This window comes from Equus caballus, chromosome 20 (genome assembly GCF_041296265.1).
Source record: "Equus caballus isolate H_3958 breed thoroughbred chromosome 20, TB-T2T, whole genome shotgun sequence".
NCBI classification, from domain to species: Eukaryota; Metazoa; Chordata; class Mammalia; order Perissodactyla; family Equidae; genus Equus; species Equus caballus.
The window spans coordinates 19344596-19365200 of NC_091703.1; the positions used below are offsets into that span (position 1 = coordinate 19344596).

Consider the following 20605-nt stretch of genomic DNA (forward strand, 5'->3'; position numbering starts at 1 on the left):
TGAAAAGGATCTCTAAATGCATGGGAAATTGGACAAGGTAAATTCTAAACTCTCAACTTTGTGTTTCTTTGATATTATGAAGGATCAATACCCAATATAAACTTACAGACAGTTATCTCTAATTGTGGTTATCCCCAGTCTTCTGGGAAAATCATAATGTTACTGAGTAGGAAGAGAGAATTTGTTGACACTAGATTAATATTATTGGAATGGTCTTTTAATCATACCACAATGTCCTCTCTTCCACAGGTAGAATAGCTTAAAACAGCTCTACTTTCCTACAGAGCAGTAGCAATTCTTACATATTTATTTTATTTTTAAAGAAATGTATTAACATTTTAAACATAAATAACTAGCAAAAGAACCAGAAAGAATTATTGTCTCTAGGAAGCAAAGGGAGTGGGGAGGGAGTTACAATAGATTTTATTTGACCCCATGCAGTATCTCTGCCCTCAGGCACAGATATTTTGCAAGGTGTGTGTTTGATTCAGAAAGGAAAATAAGACTCTTGGATCCTAGGAGAATTTCCATTTAAACTAAAATATGTGAGCCAATGCCCAAGATTTATTTTGACACAACACTCTTTGTGGCTCTTGTGTGTCTAGAATGATTTCTTTGCACTGTGCCTAGTGTAAACAAGTTCTGGTGAAATCAAATGATCAAATACTGGGGTCTTATTCAGTTTGAGTTTTATAGACATGGCCTTATGAGGAAGTTTGCTTTTGTTTTTATGCAGCTGAAATTTTGTATTCTTTTCTTGATTATAGAAGTACCTTGAGCGCCTGTCTAGAAATTATCTGTGGTCAACAAACCGAAGATTTAAGTTCCAAGGCACATGAGTTCATGAAACAGGTACACCCAAACACCTGAATCCCTTAGATTGAAAAAAGAAAGACAAAGAGAAGGTGCTTAAGTTGAATCTGCCTTAAGGCCCTAGAAAGTTATGGGTTGGTGGGTTTTATAAGACTACTTACTATGCTATTCAATTAAAAAAAAAAAGCAGTTACCATAGCAACACCACATCTAATGGTGCTTATGCTACCCCTGAGATACAAAGCACCTTCTTCCAGGGACACATTGACCAATACAGTCTGTTATGGGAAGTTTTATGCCTAACATTAGGCTTGCAAGAAGAAAAATGTATTCCAACAATATGAGGAAAATACACACGCACATAATCTTAATGTGAAATATTCGTTTATTATATCACAGTTTTAACTCATTTTCTTTCTTCTCCAAAATTTTTAAAGATCATTTTGTTTTGCTGAACTTTAAGGAAAATAAAATCCATTTAAGTATAACAAGTATAAACAGAGTTCTGCTGATATATGGACATGGAGGTATTTTTAATTCTTCCCTGACAGCCACTAAATTTATATAATTTTTTATTGGAATAACACTTTGACTTTGCAATTATTAATACAGGATTTGGATACTGTCTGTGTTTGTGTATATTATATTTTAATTCCTGGCCAGAAAAAGCATGTTAAATTCCTGTTCATTTAAAAAATAATAATCTCTCACTTAAATAAAGTAAAATAAAATAATTACTTAAGAAAGTAAAAATACTGGGGCTAAATAGTAGAGAATATAGCCCACTATTAATCTCACAAACCAGTTGGCTAGAGAGAAGCACGTAAACTTGAGGGGGGCAACTTTTGTATCTCAGACTGAGAAAGGTTTGAGTATTTATGGACAAAGCATTCCCCTTCTCCTTACACAATTCTTTCCAGAGTATGTTATTGTAGCTTTTTTGAGCTACATTTTTCTGAAACTCATTTTTATTGTAAAATCATTCATACCTGCAAATAAGCACATCGTATGGACTCTCTACCAGCATTTGCTTGAGATCCTTGTTTTGTTTTTGCATGAAATCCTTTTTTGAAAAGAGAAAAAAATTACATTGGTGCGCTGATCTTATTCCCTCCCTCCCAGCAATAATTACTGCCATGAATTCAGTGTTTATCATTCTCATGCTCTATTATTTCTTTAAAAGAATTTTTTTCCCTATTTGACAGAATAAAATAGAGAATTAAAAATCCAGATAGTCATCGTTATTAAAAATTAAAAGTGCTATGTAGGGAGAGTCCTACCCCTCTCCATGCGTTGTCTAAATTAACAAATATATTGCTAGGACCCCAAGTACAAAGCGTTTGAGCTAGTTTGATTCTTGGCCAATAGCCTGCGAATGTGGGCTTAGCTTCAAAGCTGCATCAACCTTAAATTTTTTTAAACAACCAGGAAACATGTACCAATATATATCTTCTTATTTAATGGTGTTTTTAGATGGTCTTCAGTAAAGAGATCCATTGAAGGACTCCCTTTCTGATTGTCCAGGCGCTTAGGGTATTGCACTCAAATCCAATGTCAAGAGCAGAATGTACCTAACACAAGGCTGAAGTTAAACACTATACACCTTCCTTGTTCCATATAAAGGACTATATTTACCTATTTGCCATTTACACCTTGTCTGCTTCTGAAAACAGGACTTAATATAGTTGCTGCATGATGTCCTTTTCTTTTCTTCTTTATTTTTATTTTTTAAGGTATGCTTTTTGGTGAGGAAGATTGGCCCTGAGCTAATATCTGTTGCCAATCTTCTTCTGTTTTCTTCTCCCGAAAGCCCCAGTGTATAGCTGTATATCCTAGTTGTAAGTCATTCTAGTCTTCTATGTGGGATGCTACCATAGCATGGCTTGATGAGTGGTGTATTTGTTGGCACCCAGGATCTGAACCAGCAAACCCTGGGCCACTAACGCGGAGTGGATGAATTTAACCACTGGGCCTCGGGCGGGCCCCAGGATGTTCTTAATGAAACTTAGTTTCTAACCTAAAAGTTTAACAATTGTGCAGAACTCAGTATAGATTGTCATCATTGAACTCAAAGTTTGTTGGAAAGTAAATTTTTGTTACTTGGACCACGGACCATATTTTCATACAGAAACAATGTAATAAATACAGTTTAGTTTTCCTGGAAGGCTCGTAGAACCTGTTTGATGTAGGATATAACAAAACTGCGTTAGACTTGCAATAAAACATAATTGGCTCTACTATATATAAAATCAAAATATAAAACTGAAAATAAATCATTTTTATTACAAAGACTAATACTTGAGAAATTATATTTCATTTTAGCAAAATAATAGCTTATTTAGAACTTTTTTGGAACTTTGGAAGAAACTGTAGCACCCTTTCAAAAATGTGTTTATTCAATAATTATTCAGGGAGCACCTACTCTAAGCCGGATATTGTTCTAGGGGCTACAGAAGTAAACAAGATAGATATTGTTCCTAAAACATTATTACAGCAGCAGAAATAAACAATGCACAGGTAAACAACAATGAAAACAAAAAATACTTTTGCACTGTCATATATCTTGCAAAATCAATAAGTCATATGGCATGATAAAGAATAACAGGTCATTTAAGACAGAGGTCATTTTAACACAAAGATAACAGGGAGATGATTGTTGAACTGATGCTTAAAAGATGAAGTGGGAGAGATAAGTGGTAAGAATTACAAAGAGAAGGAAAAATAATGTAAAGGACCAGAATTGAAAGGAGGCCATTCTGGCTGGTGCTGGGTGATGAGGAGAATGATCTGAGATAATAAGCAGATCAAACAAGACTCTATGGGCCTGAGATCAATGGGACACTCCTGAAGCTAAGATATAAAGCCCTTGAGTCGGGCAAGAATGCCATCAGACTCTAAGACCATTTCTTACTACAAACCATTTAGTGATTGGGTCCCTTATTCAGGAAAAACTATGCTGCTTGGATTACTTTCTTATTTATCTTTCTCAAGCTATATCACCTATTATCAGCTCCCATTCACAATCTTTACATTTTAAAAATATTAATGTTGGATCCATGTAGAGAACGGACTGAGTGATATTGAGAAGCTCTTATCACAATCCAGGAATGATGTATGCTATATTAGAATGCAGGGGTGGCAGTGGAAATGGAGAGAAGTAAAAGGATTCAAAATAAATTTCTTAGATATCAAGAAGGGTAAAAACTAAAGACGACTCCCAGATTTATTTCTTTAGCAACTAGGTGAATGTTAGTGTCATTTATAGTAATTAAAGATTCAGGAAGAGGACTAGTTTAAGGAGATTGGGTGGGGAGGAAAAAAATTCTGTTTTGGGCATATTAATTATGAGATAGCTATCAGACTTTCCAGAACAGAAGTCAGGCAGGTAGTTGGATAAATTAGTCTGCAGATCAATAGAGAATTTGCATATTTTGTTTCAGCCAAGATGGAGATCCTGCTGAGTGTGTGTGCTTAATGGATAGCAATATAATATTAGTCATCTAATATTAGGAATAATTATGAAAGTAAAAGGGTGCTACTAATAATTACTCAAGGACAACTGGTAAAAACTAGGACTGTATGGTCAACCACTGATGGAGAGAGAGCAACATGGTTGAACACATTTGAAAAGAAATGCTTCTAGTGATGAATATGAAATCTAAAGAAGGAAGTGAAGCAAAGGATCATGACAGAAAGTTTAAAAGTGGTGGAAACATTGGATTTGATACCTGGAGCAGTTCAAAAAGTGTTGCTTGGGGGAAGAGAGAATGTGGAAAAGAATAGACAACTGTAGAGTAGAACTGATGGCTTTCTCTTTAAATTTATTCAACATTTATGGCTATCCCTTTCTTTTTGGTGAATATATCATTAGCATCAATCCTTATGCTAATCTCCATGATTAGATCATTTTTTATTTACTAACAGGATGGAGAACATAAGAAAAATGATGGAAAGATATAGAGTAGAGAAAATAAAAGATAAAGTACAAACATTTTTTCAAAAAGGAGTTCTTGGGTATAAAGGAGAAGTTTGTGTTAGAGAAAGAAAAACAAATCTCCTAGAGAATGGTAGATAAAAATGGAATAAAATAATATATATTTAACAAAACAGCATTTGAAGACAATAGAGATCAACGAAGGCCAACAGATTTCATGGGCTAAGATCTCAGAGGAAGGAAAAATCACTGAGTTGAGTCCTATAATCAACAAAGTATTTTCCACTTGGTTCATTTGTGTAGAAAAGCCTAGAGCCTAAATAGAAATCCTAGTGCTTGTTGCAGACTCACTAGCCTCAAGAGACAAAAAATAGGCACCCTATATTCAAGAAACCAAAGATCTCAGAGAAAGGAGAACCACAGGGGAATTAACCCTATGTTTTGTGTTCAATTTTCCCTCTCAAAAAAAAAGCCAATTCCTAAGCTTCCTATGCCTAGAGCAAGAGGTCAAGAAATTGAGCAAAAAAGCAACTGATGAGGCTAAACAGGAGATTGAAGATTTTACCTGACTCACAGTTTTGAAAAGACGAATCTTGGCATTGAAATCTCTCCCTGATGGAGAGATCATGGTACAACCTCAGGCATTCTGTTGAGACCTATGGAGGGCTACACTGTAGGAGTAAGAGAAAATCAGAAACAGCAGAACATCACAAATCTGAAAAATAGCCTTGAAGAATCTCAATGCCTGATTGTATTAAAATGGCTTTCTTATATCTATTTACTGCCAGAGGATGATTAACTTCTGTCTGGAGGAAGATAGCATCAATCAAAGCACCTATAATTTTTCATATACAATGTCTGGCAGACAATCTGAAGTTACCAGGCTTGCCAGTAAATGAGACCAAATGACAGAAAGTCAAGAGAACATTTACGCAATAAAACAGATTCATAGATGATATGGATATTGCAGTCATCCAAACCAGATATTCAAATACCTATGATTAATAAATTCAATGATGAAGTTTTCTGAAATATAGCAAATATCACAAGCGAATTGGAATATATAATAAAGAATCAAGTGGAAATTCCAGACCTAAAAAAATAAAATAACCTATCACTGATAATTCAAAATATGGATTTAACAGAGAGAGAGAGGATTAGTGAATTCGAAGACAGATCAGTAGGAACTATCCAGATTGTAGTATTGAGACAAAACATTGACAATGCAGAAAATGACACAAGACATATGGAAGTTGGTGAATAGGATTAACATAATGTATAATTGCATTTCCAGATGGAGATAAGAAATGTAGAAAATTATTATAAGAAAAGATAATTCAAAGAATATTTCTAAACTTATGAAATACATCAAGTCACAGGTCAAAGAAACATGGGACCCAAAGAGGATGTATACAAAGACAATCACACATAGGTACACAAGAATCAAACTACTGAAGACCAAAGACAAAAGGAAAATCTTAAAACAAACAGAGAAAAATGATCCAACACTTTCAAAGGATTAACAGACTTCAACAGAAAAGAAGAAGTCAGAGGAAATTGCATCAGCTTGCTAGGGCTACTGTAACAAAGTACCACAAACTGGCTGACTTAAAGAAACAGAAATTTATTGTCTCTTAGTTCTGGAGGTTAGAAGTATAAAATAAAGGTGTCAGGAGGGCCATGTTCCCTCTGAAGCTTGTAGATGAATCATTCCTTGACTCATTCCAACTTTTGGTGGCTTGCCAGCAATCTTTAGCATTCTGGGGATTATAGATATATCACTCCGATCTTCTATCTTCATATAGCATCCTCCCTGTGTCTCTTCACATCATCTTCCATATGTGTGTGTCTGACTCTGTGTTCCAATTGCCCCTTTTTATAAGAACACCAGTCATATTACATTAGAGCTCATGCTAATGACCTCATTGTAAATCAATTAGCTCTATAAAGACCCTATTTCCAAAAAAAGGTTACATTCTGAGATACTGGCATTTAGATCTTCAACATATATTTTTGGGGGACACAATTCAACACATAAAAACAACAAAATGCCATCTTCAAAAAGCTGAGCAAAAAAAGGCCCACTTAAAATTTATACCCAGTGAAAATACATAGAAAAATGAAGACAAAATAAAAACATTCAGAAAAATAGAAGATGAGAGAATTCATCGACAGTATGTCTGAAATAAAAGAAATCCTGGTAGGAATGTTTAGGCAGTGGAAAATGACCCCAGATGGAAAGTGTATCACTTGCAAATACAGAAGAACAACAAAAGGATAAATATGTAGGAACATGTAAATTAATAATGATGTATAAAATAATAATAAAAATAATATCTCCTGGGGTTTAAAATGTACATGGAATTAAAAGACTGAAAAATAGTACTGGAGAAGTTGAAAGACAGGAAAGAGAAAACAAACTGTTCTAAAATTCTTACCTTGTGCAGAATGTAGAATGTAGAAAGGGAAAACTTAAAATTTTCTTTGATAAGTCATGAATAGGCCTTGTGATTTACAGAACAATCACTAAAAATAAAAACACCCAACAAGTTAATATAGAGTAAAAATGGAATAAAAATACATAATTAATTTAGAAAGAAAGCAAAAAGGAAAAGAAAAAGAGTAAAGAAAAAGTAGGGCTAAGAGAAAACAAGTAGTAAAATGATAGATATAAACTCAAATGCATATATCAATGATTACATTAAAGGTAAATAGAGGGGCCAGCCCAGTGGCACAGTGGTTGGGTTTGCGGGTTCCACTTTGGAGGCCTAGGGTTCACCAATTTGGATTCCAGGTGCAAATCTGTGCACCACTTGGCAAGCCATGCTGTGGCAGGCGTCCCACATATAAAGTAGAGGAAGATGGCATGGATGTTAGCTCAGGGCCAGTCATCCTCAGCAAAAAGAGAAGGATTGGCAGCAGATGTTAGCTCTGGGCTAATCTTCCTCAAAAAAAGAAAAGTAAATAGAAAACATATTCAGATTAAAAGACAAAGAAGAGATAGCTGCATAAAAATAACAACTATATGTTGTTTATAAAACACACACAAAGTACAGTGAGACATAAAAATTGGAAGTAAAAGGATGGAAAAAATATATGATACAAACACTAAATGTTGTATAGCTATGTTAATATCAGACAAGGTAGACCTTAAAGCAAGAAATATTACTAGAGATAAATAAAAACATTTAATCATTTGAATCAATTTAAAACAAAGAAATAAAATTCTAAATTCACATGCACCTAATAATATAGCCTCAAAACATACAAAGAAAAATGCTAAAAGAAATGAAAGGAGATATAGACAAATAGAGAAAGATTTTAATGGACAATTCTCAATAACATAAAATAACCAGGCAAAAATTAGTAACAACATAAGATAATTAGGCAACATAATTAACATACGTTGTCTAATGGAAACACATAGAACACTGCACATTATAACTGCAGAATACATTTTCTTTTCAGTTGGATATGGATAATCAACAAAAATAGACTATATATTGGACCATAAAATAATTCTCAACAAATTTTATAGTATTGGAGCCATACATAGTATATTCTCTATACGAAGTGAAAGCAAAAGTCGAAAAAATAATGAGATAACTATAACATCTCAAAATATTTAGAAACTAAGGAACATCCTTCTAAATATTACATATTCCAAAAAGAAAATCACAGTGACAGTAAGAAAATATTTTGAAAATAGAAAGCAGCAAGAGAAAAAGACTCATCATATTCAAGAGCTACTGAATAAAATTAGCAGCAGATTTCTGGTCAGAAACCATGGAGGCCAGAAGGCAGTGGGAAGACATACTCAAATGTCTGAAAGAAAAAAAAAAGTCAACCAAGAATTCTATATCTGGCAAAATAATCTGTTGAAAATTAAGGATAAATTAAGACATTCCAGATAAATAAAAAATGGAGAAAACTCATTGCTAGCAGACCTGCTTTCTAAGAAATGCTAAAAGAAATCCTTCAAGCAGAAATGAAAGGACACTAGGCAGTAACTGGAATGCACATGAAAATATAGAGAACAATGGTAAAGGAATTAATATGGGTAAATATGCTAGAAAGTATAATGTATTTTCTGTTTATAATTCTTTTTTTAATTGTGTCTGATTTAAAAGGTAATTTCCTAAGTCAATAATTTATAAATCTAAGTTGATGGGTACACAATGTATAAAGATGTAATTTGTGAAAATAACAGCATAAAAGAAAGGGGGAAATGGAGCTTTATAGAAGCAAAGTTTTTGTATACTATTGAAATTAAGTTGGTATTAATCCAAACTACACTGTTACAAATTAAGATGTTAATGGTAATCCTTAGGCTACCACTAATAAAATAACTTAAAAATTATATATTTTAAAAAATGAAAAGAAAATGAAAAAATTAAAAACTTGTGTGTTTCAAAGGACATGATCAAGAAAATAAAAAGACAAAACTAGGAGAAAATATTTGCAAATCATATGTCTGATAAGGGTTTAGTATCTAGAATATATAAAGAATTTTTACAACTCTATAATGAAAAGACAATCCAATTTTTAAAATGGGCAAAGGATGTGAATAGACAGCTCTACAAATAATATACACAGATGGCCAATAAGCACATGAAAAGATGCTCAATACCACTAGTCATCAGACAAAAGCAAACAAAACCAAAATGCAACACCACTTCACATATACTAGGATGGTTATAATTAAAAACAAACAAAAAACAAGTGCTGATGAGGATGAGAAGATGTTAGAGCCTTCACACACTGCAGGTGGGAATGTAAAATGATGCAGCTACTATAGAAAACAATTTGTCATTTCCTCAAAAAGTTAATCATAAAGTGATCACATGACCTGGAAATTCCAGTCCTAGGTATGTAATCACGAGAATTGAAAATAGATGTTCACCCAAAAACTTGTACAGCATGTTTATAGCAGAATTATTCATTATAGTCTCAAGTGGAAACAACCCAAATGCGCATGTACTAATTAATAGAGAAACAAAATGTATAGCCATATAATACAATATTACTCAGCCCTAAAATGAATGACACATGCTACAATGTGGATGAACCTTGAAACCATTACGCTAAGTGAAAGAAATCAGATACACAAGGCCACATATTGTATGAGTCCATTTATTCAAAATGTCCAGTTTGTGCCTGTTATTCCAAGGTAATAATTCAATGCACACCATTTCATGCTCAAAATTGTCCCCATTTAAATGGCAAATCACAAAATTATCCTATCCTTGTGTAAAATGTGAAGTAGAATGTAAAATAGGTTTGATTCACCTGAAGGAGAAGAGAAGTGCTATAGAGGAATTTGCGATCAGACATTTTTCCAGGATGCGTGATAGAGTAAGTCGTTTCACACACACTTGAAGGGACCGAGGACTGGGCCAAAAACAACCAACAACAACAGCAACACATAAACAACAACAACAAACTATTGTTCACCTATAAGGGATAATTCATCTTCATCTTCATCTATAGGGGATAATCATGCATGTGATGATCATGACTCAGAAAGTATTGAGAGGTGAAATTTTCCAAATCATACTAATCTCCCATTGAAAAAGCAGAAGAGGCATTTTATGCCAATGTTTAAAAATACTCTCAAGTAGTTTTGTACATGTTGATTATGTTCTTCAAGAATCATTCTCTGCAGTCCTCTTCCATATTTGTAATTAGACACTTTAAAGAGTCTTTCTCTATATGAATACTTCATTTCTAAAACCAGGAAGTACATTATTTACAAGATGTTTTGTGGGGACTTTGTAAATATCCCTGTGCTTTTCCAGGTATTCTTGAAAATAAAGCATGTTTACTTACCTTTCCTATTTCAATAACTTTTTAAATCCAAAAATTCACTATTTACTTTAAATAAAATATGAGTAACTTTCTTAATTCTATATTACTAAAACAAAACAATTTTGGATGCTCCTCCATGAGTGAAACTAAGCATATGTCTGAAGTGTCTAATTTTAGCTGAAAAAATTAACAAAAATGAAAATTTCTTGCGTTGCATATTTAAAAACTTGATGGCAATCTAAAATTATCATTTTCATTAATGTAATCTAAAATATGAATTACATTGATGGGACAAAAGGCAATCTGAAGTACTGGCTTTAGCCTCAAGCATTCTGATTCATTTTTTTCAGCCTACTTTGAACACTACTAAATATCTGAAGAAAACTTTTCTAATTGGAACAATATGTACATTATATTTACATTTTTAAAAACTGCATTTTCACTCTTCCCTGTATGAGTAACATTAGAAAAATATAATTGAGAAAGTCTAGGATCTTCAAACATTTGTGGGTTCTCTTCTTTGCAATATCTCCTCATTTTTGAACTCTATATTGCAAAGAACACTTTTCACCAGCCCATGTTTAAAACTATTTGTCCCGTTCCTGGTGGTCACAGGAGAAGGTCTGGCCCAGGAAAGAACTGACTCACACTACTCAGTGATGCCTTGTTTGCCAGGTATCTTCCAGGAAGAGAATGTCTGGAATCATTCTGGAAGCATCCAGGAGGATCCCCTCCTCTCTGCTCCCGCTACCCAACTAGATATAAAGACCAGCTTCTTCTTCTTAGGAGATAGAGAATTAGCAGAGAAATGCTTCTGATATAAAATTTCCTTAAGGTGAGAAAAAAAATCAGAATGTCGTTTCATCAACTATTTCCAAGGTGAGCACTTCAGAAAGGTGAAAAGCTGGGAGAGAGAACAAGAGAATAAGGTTAAATGCCTTTGTGTTACATTCAGAAGGATTTGGTCTAAATAGGAGCCTATATTGAAGGAGAAGAACAAAGTTGGAGGACTGACACTACCTGACTTCAGGATATACTATAAACCTACAATAATCAAGACAGTGTGGTATTAGTGAAAGAATAGACAAACAGATGGATGGAACAGAATAGAGAGCCTAGAAATTGACTCACATATATATTGTTAACTGATCTTTGACAAAGAAGCAAAGGTAACACAATGAAGAAAAGACAGTCTTTTCAACAGATGCTGCTGGAACAACTGTGCATCCACTTGCAAAATAATGAATCTAGACACAGACATTACACCTTTCACAAAAATTAACTTAAGCGAATCATAGATCCAAATGTAAAACACCAAACTTTAAAACTCCTAGAAGTTAACATAAGAGAAAACATAGATGAGCTTGAGTTTGGCAATGTCTTTTAATATCCAACTCTAAAGGCATGATTCATGAAAGAAACCATTGATAAACTGGACTTCATTAAAATAAAAAAACTTCTGCTCTGCAACAGACACTGTCAAGAAAATGAGAAGACAAGCTATAGACTGAAAGAAAATATTTGAGAAAGACATATCAAATAAAGGGCTGTTACCTAAAATATACACAGAGTTCCTAACACCCTACTATAAGAAAACAAAGCACCCAATTAAAAAATGGGCAAATGAACTGATCAGATACTGCATCAAAAAATATATACAGATGGCAAATAAGCATATGAAAAGATGCTCCACATCTTATGCCATGAGTGAACTGAAAATTAAAACAAGGAGTTACCACACCCATTACAATGATGAAAATCCAAAACACTGATAACACCAAATGCTGGCAGAGATGTAGAGCAACAGAAACTCTCATTCATTGCTTGTGAGAATACAAAATGGTACGGCTACTTTGGAAGACAGTTTGGCAGTTTCTTACAAAACTAGACATAGTCTTACCATATGATCCAGTAATTGTGCTCCTTGGTATTTACCCAAATGAGATGCAAAATTATGTTCACACAAAAACCTGCACAGGGATGTTTAAGGCAGCTTTATTCAAAATTCCCAAACCTGGAAACAACCAAGACATCCTTTTGCGAGTGAATGGATAAATAAACTGTAGTACATCCAGACAGTGAAATATTATTCAGAGCTAAAAAGGAATGAGCTATCCAGCCATGAAAAGACATGAAGGAAACTTAAATATATATTCCTAACTGAAAGAAGCCAGTCTGAAAAGGCTACATGCTTTATAATTCCAACTACATGACATTCTGGAAAAGGCAAAACTATGGAGACAATAAAAAAGATCAGAGGTTGTCAGGCATTAGCGCAGGGAGTTGGGTCTGAATTGGCAGAGCACAGAGGATTTTTAGGGAGGCAAAACTCCTCTGTGTGGTACTTTAATGGTAGACACACATCATTATACATTTGTCAAAACCCACAGAATGCACAACGGGACCAGTGAACCCTAATGTAAAGTACGGACTTTGAGTGATAACAATGTGTCAGCGTAAGTTCATCACTTTTAACAAATGGACCACTCTGGTTCAGGATGTGGTAGTCGGGGAGAATATGGAGGAGGTAGGACAGGGAACATATGGAAACTCTCTGCACAGTTCTGCTGTGAACCTAAAACTGTTCTAACAAATAAAGTCTATTTGGGGGGGGGGGGGGGGGGAACCAGCCTCTAGTTTTATCCTCTACATTTAGCTTCACCTAGAAATCAAAAGCGTCAGGCCTGGAGTTATTTCTGAAGCCCAGGTACCAAAGAAAGGAAGCAACAGGCTATTGTTGCCTGTCACCAGCTTTCAGATAGCCTGTCAGTCAAAGTCAGCTTTGTCCTCTACTCAAAGTCAGCAACACTGCTAGCTGTACCACGCTTGGTAAAATCGTATCTGAAATTGACTGACTCCTCTTGTAGCCCTGCTGCAGCCACTCTCTATTTGTATTTGTGAGTTTCGTTTTCACTCTTTCCTAAGTACTTTTCTAGACAACTTCTGATTAGTTCTGGTCCATAGATTTTATTGCCCTTATAAAGTGCACCTAAGTTAGAAATCTATAGCAAAAAATAAAAAACAGAGAAGAAAACACGGAGAAAGCTCCTTAAAGTAATTTTTTCATACATAAATTTCAAAAACATGGCATTGTGCCATACTCTAGATGATAAACTTTCCCATGGGGGTATGGGTTAACAATTCTGATGTTGCTATACTGGAATTGAGCAATGAAGTCAATGGATGGCAGATGGTAGGAGCCAGGTTTCTTACTGTTGGAATAAGAGTTATAGATGAGCAAGGGGAGGAAGCTAGAATGATACATGCAGTAATGGACTAGAGTTGGAGACATGATTATGAACTCATGTTTGGGTTAATATTGCTATAGATGGTTACATATAGAAATATTTATAGGAATGTGTATATGCGGGAGTTAGTGTACACACATATATTTCCCTGCGTAGTTAGCTGAGGGAGCCTAAAAGCAACCAGTAGCAGCAAGCAGAGCTAGCACCTAGACCTTGATTACTAATACTCTTCTCTGATAAAAGGAATCCAGGAGGCTTGGAGAAGTGATTATTTCTAGGACTAGGGACAGAAATATATAGTCATGTACCACATGACCATGTTTTGGTCAATGATGAACCACATATGTGACAGTGGTCCCATAAGGTTAGTACCACATAGCCTAGGTGTGTAATAGGCTATACCATCTAGGTTTGCAGTACACTCTATGATGTTCACAAAATGATGGAATCACTTAATGATACATTTCTCAGAACATATACCTGTCATCAAGCAGCACATGACTGTACAAGATGAGAAGATGAGCCTGGAGCATTTTGTAGTGCCAGAAAGCAAAGTGTTAAAAGCAAAAGAAATAAACAACAACAAAAAACCCTCATAATGATGAGAGTATGTCAGAGGGACTTAGTAGCTAACTGCAAGAACTCTCAGTGGCCAAATCTAGAACCATTTGAGCAACAAAATAAACAAACAATATTTAATTATAAACCCAAGTTTAAAATAAGTATCCCTGAGGTCATACTGGTATAAATAAGTGATCCAATAAATAAATAAAAGGAGAAGAGACAAATTTTTCATGCAGGAGAATTCCAAATAAATTATTTAAACATTCCACCCTAAATGAGTGGGGCCATAACTTCCAGTCCTTAAGCATGAGCTATGCATACTGACTTTCTTCCACAGAGCACAGATTGAAAACGGGAAAAAAGGAGTAGCTTTACAAGGGAGAAACAGGACAAACTACCTAAACCAAGTGATTAAGGTCAACATTAATAAGGTAAATCATGTTGACAGTATGTGCACTTGGTATGATGTGTTGGGGATGGCTCTTTACCTCTGTGATCTTCCTCCCCAAACCCGTAACTCCAGGCTAAGCATGAGAAAAATATAAGGCAAGTTCCAATTGAGGGGCATGCTATAACATACTTGAACAGTACTCTTCAAAACTGTCAAGGTCATCAAAAACAATGTAAGTCTGAGAATCTGCCACAGCCAAGAGAATCCTAAGGAGATAAGACGATTAAACGTAATGTGGTATCCTGGGTGGGATTTTGGAACAGAAAACAGACATTAGGTAAAAACTAAGGCAGTCTGAATAAAATATGGACTTTAGTTAATAATATTGTGTCAATATTGGTTCATCAATGTACCACACTAGTGTTAGATATTAATAGGAGCTGAATCTGGGTGCTGGGTATATGAAAACTCTCTGTACTATCTTCACAATTTTTTCTGTACACATAAAACTGTTCTAAAATTAAAAAAAATTATTTGCAAAAAACATGGCACTTTGTTGCACTAGGAAAAATGGTATATAGAGGAGGTGTATGTTAACGTATCTCTGCAATATGCTTGCATTAAGGTAAGCATACTTTGGGACTTGGGAGTGACTCTTTCAATAGAGTGGTCATAAATAAAATCACACAATGGGTCTACAAGAAAACAGTTGATAACGGCTACTTTGAAAATAGAGAAACTTTTGTGCTTGAGATTATTAATGACAACAATAACAGCACTCTTAGAAATGGCAACATTCTCAGGAGACCTGAACACAAAGAAATGATATAGCATTCCAAGTGCAAACCCTACGCTTCCCCATGGTGAAGAAATCTCCTTGGAAAAAGAACTATGTTTTAAGTCCATCTACACAGGATGAATGAAAATTCCATTTGCCCACATTAGTGAGCATATTTTCACCAAACATTAATGGTGAGAGCAATATCTCAGAGGATGGGGCAGGCCAGAGAAGGCAAAATTGACCCAGAATTAGGTGATCAGGCAGTTCTGAGGAACAGTTTTGCAGCAAGGAGCATGACTGAAATGTGTTAGAATAGAAGATCTGAGACAGGGAAGACTAATGTCTAGGGGTCCATGAGAGAAGAGAAGGTTGTTGGAGTTCCAGAAGGAATCTGAATTTAAGAACTCAGAGTCATGAGTTACAGACCAGGTCCATTAACTGTTTCTGTCTCTCACTAGCTGTGCCACTCTCCTAAGCCTTAATTTCATCATCTGAAAAATGGAAATAACGAAAGTTTTTACCTCATAAGATTGTTATGAGTATTGAATAACATGTAATTTTAAATGTTTAGAATAGTGCTTGACTCACATTTAATAAGGGAAAGTTACAATTACTATAACTGATATTATACCATGTTAAGGGATGCCTACAGGGACCAATAGTATACGAGGGAAGTACCTAAAATAGTGTCTGTCACAAACTAGGGATAAGGTAAATGTCTGTTTTCAGATGTCTTTTCCTAAAATGATGATGGCATGGCCACAGGGTATGGCAGATTGGGCCTTTTGGTCCGTTCATTTTCATTGATATCTGCTCCTGATTATTGACGTGATATTTGCTTGTCCATTAGAGAGTTCTTCATTTCTCTCAGCTCCTTTTTCCTTTTTTCTCTGCATTAATAGGTAAGTTCAGCACTAATCATCAAAGTTAACCATTGACTGAACTTTTACCTTTTAAACCCACAAGCGTAGCAAAGTCTGCGCTTAATGCTATAATTTATTCTTTTCCCATTGAATCAGCTTTGTTAAAAAATATTTGGAGAGCAACACACATGGATATCACTTATGCTTATATATTTTCTGAACAATAGTTATTTAATTTTTTCATTAGAGAAAGAGGTCATAGTGATCCTTGAAATTTTTTTGTCTTTTTAATTCCACTTCTAGGTGTGATATGTCTTGAAGAGATAATAAAATGAGGACATGATGATTCTTTATAATGTTCTTCTTCGCTGGGACAGAGGATGAGAGATACATTTTAAACCTACAGAGCTACTAAAGTCCAAAGATTTTGGTCTTGTCATAACTTAGCTATGTGTCTTAGTCTGGGTTCCCGTGAAAGAAGAATTGAGATCATATCTTATGTAAAGTAGTTGAGGGAGTTTACTGGAGAATGTAATGGTAAAGAGGAAGTGTACAGGGCAGAGGGAAGGAAGTTAGAAAGAAAGAAAAGCCATGCAAGGAAGCATTATCAAGTTGGCTACCAGAGAGGGTGACTAAAATTTCATCCCACTAGATCTTCACAGGAGCATTATGAAATGCGTCTCAAACTGTCCATCCAAGTAAAGAAGAGTGAAGCCTTTAACAACTGGCAAAGGGTACTCATATGTGTTAACCCCGTTGTACTTTTGGCTTGCACATGTGTGAATGCTAAATGGGTTCTCATGAGTATTTCATGCCTTGGCAACAGAGAAGTCCCAGGACAGAAATGGGAGAGATGTAGTCCATGCCTAAGGTAAGGCTTTGCATGATGTATGTGAGGAGACTACTGTAGTATGGGAAATTTACTGTTGTGCCTTCATTTGGGTGCTGGTTATATGTATGTACACACTCTATGAAAAAATCACCAAACTGTAAACTTGTGATTTTTTAACTTTTTGCTTGTAGTTGTTTATAACGTGATACAGTTTATACACACATGTACACATGCACATACACAAACCAAATCAATTCCCCAAGTATAAGATTGTTATTGAGGAGTTAAGTACAAGTCTTAAAATCACAGAGATGGGGAACCTCACTATTTCTTAAATTAAAAATATGTATGGACAAAAATTTACAAAAGAGTTTTGAGAAATATAGATTTGAGGGAAGTGTCATTGTTAATATAGCTAATTCATTCAGTCATTGCAAGCAATAAATACTGCAAGCTTTTCATTTCTGTAAGGTATTATACTAGGTGCTTAGTTAAAAATGAAACAAGCAAAATCCCATCTTCCCAGAGCTTACAGAGCTATCAGGAGCTAAGAAATGCATACTATAAAGTAGATTCCAGGTGCTCTCATCACACACACACAGAAAAAAAAGGTAGCTATGGGAGATAATATGCTAATTAGCTTGACTGTAGTAATCATTTCACTATGGATATGTGTATCGAATCATTATGCTGTACACCTTAAATATATACAACTTTGATTTTAAAATAAAAAGACTATATTCTGTATCATAAAAGAGGTACAAAGGAAATATTGCAAGAATTTAAAAGTGGAAGAGGTCACTCATATCTGAGAGGCTTAAGGAAGGTTTCATGGTAAAGGGAGCATTTCCAGTTATGCTTCTGTCAAAGTAGGTTGAATTTAGCTATGGGGAGACTCGTGGGTAGGATCAGCTAAGGGCCACATTAAGAGAGGCAAACGGCTGAACAGGGGACAATGAGTCACTTTGTCCAGAGCCACAGAGTTTAAGGGTGAGTAGATCCATTTATTTGTTTAATGCGAGTAGATTCATTTATTTGTTCGTTACTTTGACAAACATTTATTAAATTCCTCCCATGGAATTTAAGCCAAGCCTGGGACTATAACTATGATTAAGTTTCCCATTCTCTCTGCCCGTCTGGACTTCACAAAACCTAAAGGAAGAAAAATAAGTAAATGAATCCTTAAAACGAAGTGTGATGCCGGGTATGATGGGGTGACGGGTACTATGAAGGCTTAGGGCAGGGCTACACAACCCAGTCATGGGCTCAGAGAAGGACTTCCAGAGAAACGTCCTTCCAAGCAGGATCTGAATAGGGATGTAGGGTCACCTCAATATTGGCTTTTGGATGCCAGGCTGAGAAATTTGAACAGTATAAAATATGTTATGCTGTTGGCATTGAAACTTGAACAAAGAAGTGATATGATCTAAACTGATCTTTAGAAAGTTTAATCTTGCTGCTACACAGGATGAATGTGAGTGACAGAAGAATTAAGAGTAGGGGAGAGTAGTTAGCACATTTCAAGTGAGAGAAAGTGAGTGTCTGAACAAGTTTGGCTAGGAAAATTTAGAGAAATGGATAGATCTGAGATGTATTAAAGTAATAGACTTGAAACAATTTGTCAACTGATTTTATTTTGGACAAGGAAAAGAAAAGGGATGCAAAGATTGTGAGCCTAGGTAACTTGTCTCGTTTGCAAAGAAGAAGCTCAAAAGAGGAGGTATGCTTGGGATAGAGGGGGCATGAGAGTGTGTGCTTTGGAGAGAGAGGAGCTTTGGATGCATTGAATTTGAGATGCCAGGACATCTTGATAGGGAATTTTAGACAGATAGAATTTTGGAGAGAATTCCAGAGCTGGAAATATAGATTTGGAAGCCTTGTACCACATGGAAATACTTATTGCAACCATGAAACCAGATGAGATTGTCAGATGACACAATGTATGGAGAAAAACAAGAAAAGCAGGCCAACAGAGAGACTCAGGGGGAAGGGAGCAACATTGAGAGGGGGTGGGAGAGAAGGTAGAAAAGACAGAGAAGGAGGAGGTAGAGAGAGGGAGGAAGAAAGTGCCAGAAAATCATTAGGGCGAAGTTTCAGGAAGAAATGTAGCGAGTCCACAGTGTCATATATGATAGCAGATTCATGACATTAGAGCTCTGTTTAAAAGACCTGCTACTATTATGTGTATGTTGTCTTGGGGAAGGCAATGTGTGAAAAGAGAACAGCTAGAATTGATACTGCTTTATTTGATATCTTGCCCAAAGTCAGCTTCCTGTGCACTGGGATAACATTTTAAGCCAAGAGCTGTGAGCATATTTTCATTAGAGCCAAGACTTTAAAAATCATTTGAAAGTCATCATTTGGGTGCAAAGATTTTGTAATTCTGCCTTTATGTCTCTCTATAAAACAACTCAGCCAGCCCTGGTGGTCTAGTGTTAAGACACTCTAACCTCCAAGGCACAGGTTGGTTTCCCCAACAGGGAACCATATCACCCATCTGTCGATTGTCATACTGTTGTGGCTGAGTGTTGCTGGGATGCTTTGAAAGCTATGCCATTGGTATTTCAAATACCAGCAGGGTCATCCATGGTGGACAGGTTTCAGTGGAGCTTCCAGACTAAGACAGACTAGGAAGAAGGACATGGCCACCCCTTCTGAAAAAATTGACCACGAAAACCCTGTAAATAGCAGTGGAATATTGTCTGATAGAGTGCTGGAAGGTGAGAGGATGGTGTGAAAAGAGCATGCAGGGTTCCACTCTGCAGTTCACAGGGTCTCTAGGAGTCGGAATCCACTCTAAGATACTAACAAAAATAAAACAACTCATTTTAATGACATTTTAATGACAGCTTAAGCTGGAAAGGCAGTAAATACTTCAAAAGCAAATTGTTCTTGATTTTTTTTAAAAAAATGCTTATGACAGCACAAACCAAATCTAAGAGAAAGGTATTAAAAACTAGGTAAATGCAAGCAGATGCCAACTTTTTAAGCAGGTGTTCATCTTAAGCAGTTGAGAGGAGGCTGCCTATCTGGGGGTATTGGTCTCTCCTTTGAAAATTTCCCTACTAAAATCTGGGATGACTTGACATATATTAAAATCCAAGTGGATCCAAGTATGTCATTTCATCCCTCAGGCAGCTATACATCTCATGTCAGGTCCCTTCGTAAGTAGTATGGTCATATATCCATCCCAGTTTGCTCTGTTGTCCTGGTGTAATTATCAATAACACCTCCTTTTACTTTCAAAAGTGTCCCAGAGGGGATGCTAAATTATATGTCCACTCTACTTCTAAGCCCCTCAAACACTCAGCAGAAAATAATAGTGAAATTTGAGGGCTCTGACTTCCTATGGACTGGAATTTGAATCCGGA

At 35.5% G+C, this 20605-nt stretch overlaps 1 long non-coding RNA gene across 4 annotated transcripts in view; it reads left to right on the forward strand.

Annotated features, from left to right (window-relative positions):
- Nucleotides 1–20605, forward strand: part of LOC138919392 (uncharacterized) — a 271898-nt gene that overhangs the window by 114163 nt on the left and 137130 nt on the right. Inside the window, exon 4 of one of the 4 annotated variants that reach the window (XR_011429542.1) lies at nt 768–852. The exons of the other annotated variants lie outside the window; for them this stretch is intronic. This is a non-coding gene — a long non-coding RNA (uncharacterized lncRNA). Of the gene's footprint in view, nt 1–767; nt 853–20605 lie in introns of those variants that run through there. 4 annotated transcript variants of the gene reach the window in all.